Raw genomic sequence first — 12,664 nt, 5'->3', positions numbered from 1 at the left:
AGGCCCCTGCCTCCGACACAGGACCTTCTTCTATTTCTTTAAATTCCAATAACTACTCCCCCACATCCACATCACTCAGTTTCATATTAACAAGCCGGAGCATGGGACCTTCCCCGCAGGGAGGGTCAGGAGGGTCGTCAGTACTGTGACGAGGAAGAGTAGGACTAGGAGTAATGAAGATTACCGGTAAGTAATCAGAGCATTTCAGGACACCGTGAGTGTTCTTAGAACACATTCAACTTGCCAGAGTACAATACGGACAGCGTCCTCAGGACACCCCCATTTTGTGTATGTACGAACATTTGACACCGCAAGTGTTCTTAGCTCAATTTTAGCTTGCTTGCGAACAAAACGGACACATACTCCATCCTCAGAACACCCCACCATTTAGTTTATATAGAAAATTTCAGAACAGCCGTGTTGTCCGCAGACAAATCGAACACAACAAAAGTGTCTAGCACATAAAAAAACAGAACATTGAACCTATCTCATACTCCCCCACCCTCCCCAAACACTCTTACACACCAACACACTCCACTAAATACAATTTTTAATCCAAGTTTCACTGCGCTGTCCGCGGTCGTCGGCGAATGCAAGATGGCGGGCGCCACAGAAAATCTGACGCGCTTCACGCACCACACCGTCCAATCAGCGAACACGTCGGATGTCCGCGGACATTGCGCAAGCCGCTCGGCTAATCAGGGCACTGTCCGCGGAGCGAACCGGGAAGTCCATCCGCGGAGCGAACGGATATATCACTAATTTTTTTGCCTTACATTTTGGTCATTTTAAAAAAAAAACTACTGGACGGATTTACACCAAATTTGCAAAAGCACGCTTTTGCGACCAAGCCGCCGCTCCTGCCGCAAATTTGATGTAAATCCGTCCAGCGGTTTGGGCTGTAGGCGTGCGCAAAGTACGCCTTATGTCTATGGGAAAAAACAAAAGTTTTGGGTCCCCCCCTATAACTTTGCCCCCCCTGGACCAAACCTCTCCAAAAAAATTCAGAGTGGGCCATATACTTTTTTTGCAAAGTTTGGTGAGGATTCGTCCAGACGGAGCGAAGTTATAAGCCACCCAAAAAATGCTCCTTCTATGGAAACACAAACTGAACCATAACTACATGGACGCTAGAGCGTCCATGTAATTTTGCTTTCACATGATGCATGTGCAAAACGTATCTCATTAATGAACTTTGTCCTAGACTTACTGAATGTAAATATTACCTTAGGGCTGTGAGGCGTGCTCCCCCCTGGGGGACATTAATTTATGTGTAGGGTATTGATTGTGCAAACAATTTTTTTTTCCTTTCTTTCATAATTCTGGTATTTTTATTCTATTATACATCTGCATGTTTTCCAATGGAGGATTTTAAAAGATATTTTAAATTTTTGCTCTAGCTTTTAGCTGCAGCTCTATCTTCCCTATTGAGCTTGATAAAGTATTTTTTCTCTCTTCCATTCCTATCTATTTATACTTTGTAGCGCTTTCCTACTTAATAATGCCGGCGCTGAGAAGTGGTTTTGGAACCACAGAGTCACAAGAGACTAAGGTGATAGAAGTACAACAGGTGATATTACTGGAGGATGAGGCGGACAAAACAAAAGCCCCTACGAAAGAGGATCTGCCCTCTTGTACACCTGAAGAACAAATTTGTGAGGGGTGTGAGAACTCTACTCCTGTAGAGCCTACTAAGGGGTGTGAGAGGGAATATGTGCCAGCCATGAGTACTACATAAGTCCTTAAGGGTTCTATGACTACAGAGGCATGTTTAGTAAATTCAGACATGTCTGCTAGTAGGTATGAACTTACTGATGTAGAATGCCTACAGGAAAGTATGTTGGGTGCCAAAAGGGTGGTCCACTTTCACGCATCTACTCCACTCCAGGAGACTGATCTAAGGAAAAAAATGAAAGCTAATTGTCGTCCATTCTTTGAGGCTATTAGTGGTCAAGTGATAGAAGGTGATAACGATCAGCATCTACTGGAAAAGAACTTTAGCACGCACCATTCCCCGGAGGTATTCATATTTGGGAACACTACTCAGGACATGGCGCCGAGCTCCAATCTGTTGAATCCACCAAAACGCATTCATTTGGTGGACCGATCGAGAGGGATTTCGACCCCATGCCACCAAAAACTGAACCCGGGAGGGGGTGATGAAGATATGGATGACTCCTTTATGCAAATGGCGGATGCTATTGGGGACCTTCTGAAGGAAATTATTGACACAGAATTCCCGAAAGGGTTTTCGCTTCCAAATCGTAAGGGCCCAGGGAATCTGTCAGAGGGGGCACCTTCTTGCGAACTATCCAAAACTGCAGAAAATAATATCAATGGGGAACATTTAGGGGGTAAGGCTAATGTCGCCATTGTACCGGCTCAAGAGACAATAAATCTCCTTATTAGTATGAAAGATGATAATACCCAAACAGAAAGCGGGGACGAGCTGAATGATTGATCTAGAATATTAGATAGACCTATTGAATCTGATCAAGAGGTATCAGATAACTGACCCATACCTATGGGTAGACATGAAAATCTATCACATACTAACAGGGGCAGAGGAGGCTATATCTTCCCACTTCTATCTAACCTGCACATTAGTTTGAACTTGCCCCTTAAAACATTGAGTCCGACACAGGAAACATTGGGTGGATCACTGGCGGGACAACAATCAGCATTTAATGAGTTAACTGTATGACTTGCCTTTTTAGAAGGCCTTGTGGAAGGTAAGAAGAAGAATGATCAAAATATCAAAGAATCTAATCGATTTGATAAATTAAGGGAGGAACACAATATTACACTGACCACTATGGATGCAAAAATTACCACATTGCTGGAATGTATGATTTCGATGGAGGGGTAAGAGATGAACAAACCCCATGCTTGGGAGAAAAGAGTGTGGCGAATATTGAGCAATGAGAAAGATTGAGGGCTCCCGATAGTCCTTCCCCACTTTTAGACTCCATGATAACAATAGGGGGAGAGGCTGTCTGTGATCCTATTATGGAACCTATTAATGAGGGGGTGCTTTTGAACATTAGTAATAAAAACTCTATTGTTGTTCAACTGATCCCACTGAAAAAGGGTGTAAAGTGTAAACAGAAATCAAATCATACTAAGAAAATATCGAGTCAATCATACGAGGAAACTCCGTCTTCTCCCGGATCTGAAAAACAGGGAGAATCACCTCTTAATATATCTAATTATGGCATAAATGATGTACCCCAGTCGTCTATCCGTAGGTCGAAAAAAACTAAAAGGGGCCAGGATGTTGAAAAAAACTAAAAATATGCCTAATACTAAAATCAAGGGGAGAAATTCTAATCTTAAAGCAATTAGAAACATACCAGCTCAAGAAGAGCAACCAAGTGGTAGCGGTAGTGTTCCCACTAATGTGGAAGGGTTTGATCGTGGGGGAGGTACAGAGGATAGCCTGCCGACAGGTGGAGAAGAAAACATACCTCTTGACACCAGAGATGGAAAACAATTTAGGGCAGGACAAGATCGCCCACAAACTAAGCAAACCAAAATGACAGCTTTTTGGAAAATAGTTAGCACCAAACATGCTAGAATCTCCACAGGCCCTCAACAATTGAGTACACTGTCAGTGTTGAGCTCACAATTATTGGTCCCTAGTGTTCCCCCTAGAGCCTTATTGATTAGCGGGATACAGCCCATGGCAAATAATCAGAGTGGATTAATTTCCAACAATACATCTAAGATTTTATTAAACTCACTGGCGGTTAACACACAGGAGAAAACGATAGTTAAACCATTGATACCAATCGATAAGGAGCAGCTAGGATCTATACATCCACCCTTGATGAATAACACAGGGAAGATAATCGGCTGGATTAATAAAAATAAGGCTGGACAAGTGGCTAATCTGAATAGAACCAATTTATTAAGTATCTTCAAAAAAATACTGCTACTTCGTTCTATAACAACTGACGATATAGATGCTATAGCTCTTTCAAGACATAATAACCATCGAATGGTAAGCAGTTTCCATTTGGAGATGGCGGCTGATATGGTCCGAGCACAAGAACATTTTTTTGAGTCCTTGGGTTTTGGCCTCTTAACCTTAGCTGATGCTCAAGAGGCTGATAGCTTCCTGGCATATAAAGAACATACGAATACTCCAATGGAACAAATTGTACACCTGGGCTCCAATTCTCCTATAAACTCACAACCGGTATTGACTTTGATTTCTAGTTTTCGAAATAATGGTCAGGATTGGTCCTGGTTAAAGCCAGCTCTTATAACCCTGGAAACCCTTAGACAAGGATCAGGTTGTCCCTGACAGTGTTAAGATTGAGATCATCTCATGGAATTCATGTGGGAGTACAGATTTGAATAAATATTTGAATAAGTATTCAACTAATAGAAACCATGATGCTCAATGAAATCCACATAGAAGGCTTTCATACTTTCTCTTACCCTGCCTCCAGGGGTTTAGCAGGTAGGCCTAGTGGCGGTTTCATCGTTGCTATTGACTGCAATTTGGGGTTCCAATGCAGAGTGACCTACAGTACTGATTGGCTTTTGGGTACTGCATTATTCAGAAATAATGGTCTGGAGCCTATCCTCTTGTTGAACCTTTATTGGAACCCTCTGAAAGTATCTTTGAGAAAATGGAAGAGACTCTTGGAGAGAGTAACACTTTAGATTATTTTATACCGGAATATAATAACAATAGCGTGGCGTTAAAGGCCGGTTAAGTTGTACTTGTTCGTTCAATGTGGCATATTGTTTTGTACCGCGCACTATCACCGCCAAAGTGGTCCCCTAGCGCTCAGACGGCTCTGAAAAAGGCAGAGGAGAGAGGGTGGGTTAGTGGGAATAAGTTAACATACTCCGTTGCACTATCCTCGCTAGCAAATAGTTTCACGCCCTAATAAATAAAATGAATATTTTTAATGAAGATCGGCTCGTGAGACTAATTTATGTTTTTAAAACAGGTACATCCTTCCCTACTGTCAATGCCACGATTTTCAGACCCCGGCCGACGGATTTTTTAACTGCCAGGTGCAGCTACTTATAAACAACTTCATGACCCTCACCATTTTATGGGACAATCACCAAGGACCAATATGCCCTTACGCAGTACTAGCGGCTAGAAGCAACATACCAACCATTATGGTGGTCTAATGCCTCGTTGTTGGAACAGCCTTCCGATTATCAATGCGACCATACTGCTTCTTTTATCATAAACCAACACCCTGTGTATCGCAAAGGAACAGCGCGTGACTCAAGATGAACTTTTGCGGATCGACAGCAAAGACAAATGCAAATCGCTGAATATTCTCTAAACATTTGATGTCAAATAAAAGTACTTTACGAAATGTACAATCTTGCTGTTTGCTTTTAAATCACAGTTTCATATTCCGAATTGTGGCGCGCTGTGTTGTGAGATGATCTGTGTTGTTTTCCGGGTTCTGTGTAAAGTTGCGTAGGACTGTAGATGACTGGGCGTGTTTGGCTACGCACCCTGTAACATCACGGAGAGAGACGGGGAATATGAATGCTTTGATAATGTCAGGCTTAGGGGCGGAAGATATGATTTAGTGTCGCAAAAGCAGGTCAGCCAGGTCGATGCGGCAAGTGATTGGATTATCACATAATGTCGGCGCACAGCAGCCTGATTTATCGTTTGTTTAGTGGACAAAAAGTCGGGTAAGGCCCATAGGAAATTGTAATGTCAACGGACATAAGGAGGGTTCTTAGAACACTTTCAACCTGACAATGAACTATAGGAAACAGCGTTCTCAGAACACCCCCATTTTGTTTAATTGCAAACATTACCTCCACGTCCACTCTTCCTCGTCCCAGTACTTACTTCATGAGGCCCCTGCCTCCGACGCAGGACCTTCTTCTATTTCTTTAAATTCCAATAACTACTCCCCCACATCCACATCACTCAGTTTCATATTAACAAGCCGGAGCATGGGACCTTCCCCGCAGGGAGGGTCAGGAGGGTCGTCAGTACTGTGACGAGGAAGAGTAGGACTAGGAGTAATGAAGATTACCGGTAAGTAATCAGAGCATTTCAGGACACCGTGAGTGTTCTTAGAACACATTCAACTTGCCAGAGTACAATACGGACAGCGTCCTCAGGACACCCCCATTTTGTTTATGTACGAACATTTGACACCGCAAGTGTTCTTAGCTCAATTTTAGCTTGCTTGCGAACAAAACGGACACATACTCCGTCCTCAGAACACCCCACCATTTAGTTTATATAGAAAATTTCAGAACAGCCGTGTTGTCCGCAGACAAATCGAACACAACAAAAGTGTCTAGCACATAAAAAAAACAGAACATTGAACCTATCTCATACTCCCCCACCCTCCCCAAACACTCTTACACACCAACACACTCCACTAAATACAATTTTTAATCCAAGTTTCACTGCGCTGTCCGCGGTCGTTGGCGAATGCAAGATGGCGGGCGCCACAGAAAATCTGATGCGCTTCACGCACCACACCGTCCAATCAGCGAACACGTCGGATGTCCGCGGACATTGCGCAAGCCGCTCGGCCAATCAGGGCACTGTCCGCGGAGCGAACCGGGAAGTCCGTCCGCGGAGCGAACGGATATATCACTAATTTTTTTGCCTTACATTTTGGTCATTTTAAAAAAAAAACTACTGGACGGATTTACACCAAATTTGCAAAAGCACGCTTTTGCGACCAAGCCGCCGGTCCTGCCGCAAATTTGATGTAAATCCGTCCAGCGGTTTGGGCTGTAGGCGTGCGCAAAGTACGCCTTATGTCTATGGGAAAAAACAAAAGTTTTGGGACCCCCCCTATAACTTTGCCCCTCCTGGACCAAACCTCTCCAAAAAAATTCAGAGTGGGCCATATACTTTTTTTGCAAAGTTTGGTGAGGATTCGTCCAGACGGAGCGAAGTTATAAGCCACCCAAAAAATGCTCCTTCTATGGAAACACCAACTTAACCATAACTACATGGACGCTAGCGCGTCCATGTAATTTTGCTTTCACATGATGCATGTGCAAAACGTATCTCATTAATGAACTTTGTCCTAGACTTACTGAATGTAAATATTACCTTAGGGCTGTGAGGCGTGCTCCCCCCTGGGGGACATTAATTTATGTGTTGGGTATTGATTGTGCAAACAATTTTTTTTTCCTTCCTTTCATAATTCTGGTATTTTTATTCTATTATACATCTGCATGTTTTCCAATGGAGGATTTTAAAAGATATTTTAAATTTTTGCTCTAGCTTTTAGCTGCAGCTCTATCTTCCCTATTGAGCTTGATAAAGTATTTTTTCTCTCTTCCATTCCTATCTATTTATACTTTGTAGCGCTTTCCTACTTAATAATGCCGGCGCTGAGAAGTGGTTTTGGAACCACAGAGTCACAAGAGACTAAGGTGATAGAAGTACAACAGGTGATATTACTGGAGGATGAGGCGGACAAAACAAAAGCCCCTACGAAAGAGGATCTGCCCTCTTGTACACCTGAAGAACAAATTTGTGAGGGGTGTGAGAACTCTACTCCTGTAGAGCCTACTAAGGGGTGTGAGAGGGAATATGTGCCAGCCATGAGTACTACATAAGTCCTTAAGGGTTCTATGACTACAGAGGCATGTTTAGTAAATTCAGACATGTCTGCTAGTAGGTATGAACTTACTGATGTAGAATGCCTACAGGAAAGTATGTTGGGTGCCAAAAGGGTGGTCCACTTTCACGCATCTACTCCACTCCAGGAGACTGATCTAAGGAAAAAAATGAAAGCTAATTGTCGTCCATTCTTTGAGGCTATTAGTGGTCAAGTGATAGAAGGTGATAACGATCAGCATCTACTGGAAAAGAACTTTAGCACGCACCATTCCCCGGAGGTATTCATATTTGGGAACACTACTCAGGACATGGCGCCGAGCTCCAATCTGTTGAATCCACCAAAACGCATTCATTTGGTGGACCGATCGAGAGGGATTTCGACCCCATGCCACCAAAAACTGAACCCGGGAGGGGGTGATGAAGATATGGATGACTCCTTTATGCAAATGGCGGATGCTATTGGGGACCTTCTGAAGGAAATTATTGACACAGAATTCCCGAAAGGGTTTTCGCTTCCAAATCGTAAGGGCCCAGGGAATCTGTCAGAGGGGGCACCTTCTTGCGAACTATCCAAAACTGCAGAAAATAATATCAATGGGGAACATTTAGGGGGTAAGGCTAATGTCCCCATTGTACCGGCTCAAGAGACAATAAATCTCCTTATTAGTATGAAAGATGATAATACCCAAACAGAAAGCGGGGACGGGCTGAATGATTGATCTAGAATATTAGATAGACCTATTGAATCTGATCAAGAGGTATCAGATAACTGACCCATACCTATGGGTAGACATGACAATCTATCACATACTAACAGGGGCAGAGGAGGCTATATCTTCCCACTTCTATCTAACCTGCACATTAGTTTGAACTTGCCCCTTAAAACATTGAGTCCGACACAGGAAACATTGGGTGGATCACTGGCGGGACAACAATCAGCATTTAATGAGTTAACTGTATGACTTGCCTTTTTAGAAGGCCTTGTGGAAGGTAAGAAGAAGAATGATCAAAATATCAAAGAATCTAATCGATTTGATAAATTAAGGGAGGAACACAATATTACACTGACCACTATGGATGCAAAAATTACCACATTGCTGGAATGTATGATTTCGATGGAGGGGTAAGAGATGAACAAACCCCATGCTTGGGAGAAAAGAGTGTGGCGAATATTGAGCAATGAGAAAGATTGAGGGCTCCCGATAGTCCTTCCCCACTTTTAGACTCCATGATAACAATAGGGGGAGAGGCTGTCTGTGATCCTATTATGGAACCTATTAATGAGGGGGTGCTTTTGAACATTAGTAATAAAAACTCTATTGTTGTTCAACTGATCCCACTGAAAAAGGGTGTAAAGTGTAAACAGAAATCAAATCATACTAAGAAAATATCGGGTCAATCATACAAGGAAACTCTGTCTTCTCCCGGATCTGAAAAACAGGGAGAATCACCTCTTAATATATCTAATTATGGCATAAATGATGTACCCCAGTCGTCTATCCGTAGGTCGAAAAAAACTAAAAGGGGCCAGGATGTTGAAAAAAACTAAAAATATGCCTAATACTAAAATCAAGGGGAGAAATTCTAATCTTAAAGCAATTAGAAACATAGCAGCTCAAGAAGAGCAACCAAGTGGTAGCGGTAGTGTTCCCACTAATGTGGAAGGGTTTGATCGTGGGGGAGGTACAGAGGATAGGCTGCCGACAGGTGGAGAAGAAAACATACCTCTTGACACCAGAGATGGAAAACAATTTAGGGCAGGACAAGATCGCCCACAAACTAAGCAAACCAAAATGACAGCTTTTTGGAAAATAGTTAGCACCAAACATGCTAGAATCTCCACAGGCCCTCAACAATTGAGTACACTGTCAGTGTTGAGCTCACAATTATTGGTCCCTAGTGTTCCCCCTAGAGCCTTATTGATTAGCGGGATACAGCCCATGGCAAATAATCAGAGTGGATTAATTTCCAACAATACATCTAAGATTTTATTAAACTCACTGGCGGTTAACACACAGGAGAAAACGATAGTTAAACCATTGATACCAATCGATAAGGAGCAGCTAGGATCTATACATCCACCCTTGATGAATAACACAGGGAAGATAATCGGCTGGATTAATAAAAATAAGGCTGGACAAGTGGCTAATCTGAATAGAACCAATTTATTAAGTATCTTCAAAAAAATACTGCTACTTCGTTCTATAACAACTGACGATATAGATGCTATAGCTCTTTCAAGACATAATAACCATCGAATGGTAAGCAGTTTCCATTTGGAGATGGCGGCTGATATGGTCCGAGCACAAGAACATTTTTTTGAGTCCTTGGGTTTTGGCCTCTTAACCTTAGCTGATGCTCAAGAGGCTGATAGCTTCCTGGCATATAAAGAACATACGAATACTCCAATGGAACAAATTGTACACCTGGGCTCCAATTCTCCTATAAACTCACAACCGGTATTGACTTTGATTTCTAGTTTTCGAAATAATGGTCAGGATTGGTCCTGGTTAAAGCCAGCTCTTATAACCCTGGAAACCCTTAGACAAGGATCAGGTTGTCCCTGACAGTGTTAAGATTGAGATCATCTCATGGAATTCATGTGGGAGTACAGATTTGAATAAATATTTGAATAAGTATTCAACTAATAGAAACCATGATGCTCAATGAAATCCACATAGAAGGCTTTCATACTTTCTCTTACCCTGCCTCCAGGGGTTTAGCAGGTAGGCCTAGTGGCGGTTTCATCGTTGCTATTGACTGCAATTTGGGGTTCCAATGCAGAGTGACCTACAGTACTGATTGGCTTTTGGGTACTGCATTATTCAGAAATACTGGTCTGGAGCCTATCCTCTTGTTGAACCTTTATTGGAACCCTCTGAAAGTATCTTTGAGAAAATGGAAGAGACTCTTGGAGAGATTCTGAGAGATTGGTATGAGAAGGGCTTCAGCGATCGTATTGTGATGGGAGGAGACTTTAATTCCCTCTGTGCAGAAGGTAATAGGTGGAATGATAGGGGGACTACCCCTAAGGTGCTTCATCCTAATCTTAATAGAGGGATATGCTAGGACAAACTCTTGGAGATGTGGGACCGGGGAATGTTGGCTCACTCTATTACCTCGAAATTACCCAAACACACCTGGAAGAGGGGCTCTAACAGTTCTAGGATTGATTTTTTTAATGTCTCAAATGGATGGAAGCAAGCCTGTGGCAACTTGATCCACATAGATACGGATTTGGATGATCACACTCCTTTACTCTTTATTCTGACCATGGCTTTCCCAGGTTTTCAAGTAAGACCAGAGTATGTGGGTCTTTCTGTTACAAAACAAGGGAGAGCGATCAATTGGAATAAGAATATGGTTAAGAGATTTAATACCCTTATCTTAGAACATCTTACCAAGGTCGCATACTCTAACTCAGAAGAGGGGGTTGTCCACTCCGAGGGGAACATTTATAATAATATTATGATCTCTTGTGCATTTAAAATTAGCAAGGTGGGTGGTTTTCCCATACATAAACTCGAGAACATCAGTAGAGATTTGAGGACTCTTAAGAAACTTTCTCTTAGGTTTAATGAATTGCAGGTGTTGAAAAAAAAAGATTAACTTGAGACACAAAAATTTGGTTAAGTCCTTGAAAATGGAACAATATCTGAAAGTCCACCAGCAGATGATGGAACGTTTATGTAAGGGTATGGAGGGCAAATTTTGGGCAACTGTTAACACTACCCTCACCCCTGACTTGATTGCCCGATTCAAGCAGACGCCTGGTGCACCTATTACACAAAGACATTTGCACTGCCTCATAAATTTGCTAAGGGATTAGAAACAGATCTGGGATCTCTGGTAAAGGGAGGTTGCTCTTGGGACCTTGATGATATTACTTGGGCTATAAACAAGCTTAAGCCGTCTAAAGCACCAGGCCTGGACGGCATTCCACCATTTGTAATAAAGGCGGCTCCGTCAATATGGGCAAATTTATTAAAACCCATATTTGATTACATCTTTGAGACCCATACAATTCCAGAAACCTGGGTGCAAAGCATCATAGTCCCCATATATAAAAAGGGTGATGTTTTAAACCCGAGCAATTATAGACCGATAGCGCTTATAGATGCGGCTAGCAAGGTTTTTGGCATCCTTCTCCTAAGAGACCTTAATAAAGCGATAAGGGCAAATAAATGCCTTTGTAAATTTCAGGTTGGTTTCAGAGAAGACCTTGGAACCAATCTGAACGGTACTATCCTTGCACATATAAGAGACTTTGTACATCGATCTAATATAGGAGAGGTCTTTTTAGCATCTTTAGACCTCTCAAACACATTTTATGGAGTTGTTAGAGCGAGATTGTGGTAAAAAATGTTGACCACGAAGATCCCCCGCAAGATTGTTCAACTCTTGGCTCTTTTACACACGAATACTACCATCAGGGTTCGATTGACCAAGGAAGGCGCCTTGTCTGGGGTTATCGCCACCTATGTGGGGGTTAAGCAGGGCTGTTTACTCGCGCCAATTCCCTTTAACCTATATGTGTGCGATGTGGAGGGCATGTGGCATGGCCCCTCCATTGCACCGGCTAGGTTGGGGAATTTGGCAATTGAGTGGATGGCGTTTTCTGATGATTTCATTTTACAGGACCACACACGCGTGGCCTTAGGAGAAGGATTCATCTTTTCTATCAATATGCAGTTACCAATAACCTCTCGCCGAATTAATCTAAATCCCGGATGTTGGTATTCTCAAAAAAAAGAACGATCCAAACTTATACATAGAGTATGGGAGGGGAATCGGTGGAACAGGTACAGGCAATCACATATGTGGGTTACAATCTCACAAATAGGGTCAGTTTGAAAATGTGAAAACAGAGCCTTGACGAGAAGGCGGGCAAACTCAAATCGCAAATGACATTTTTGAAAGTCAGGGTGTGTACATTTTTACTGTTACCCTTAAGGCGATTCTATCGGGCAAAATGTGAGCCTATTTTTTTCTACGGCCTTGGTATTTGTACTCACTATATGAGTGCTAGTCTCAATATCATTCAGGGGAAGCTGTAGAAAGAACTTCTTG

The sequence above is a fragment of the Ambystoma mexicanum genome, chromosome 5p (assembly GCF_040938575.1).
Source record: "Ambystoma mexicanum isolate Mex_15411 chromosome 5p, UKY_AmexF1_1, whole genome shotgun sequence".
In the NCBI taxonomy this organism is placed as follows: Eukaryota; Metazoa; Chordata; class Amphibia; order Caudata; family Ambystomatidae; genus Ambystoma; species Ambystoma mexicanum.
Note: the sequence above shows the minus strand (reverse complement) of the source record.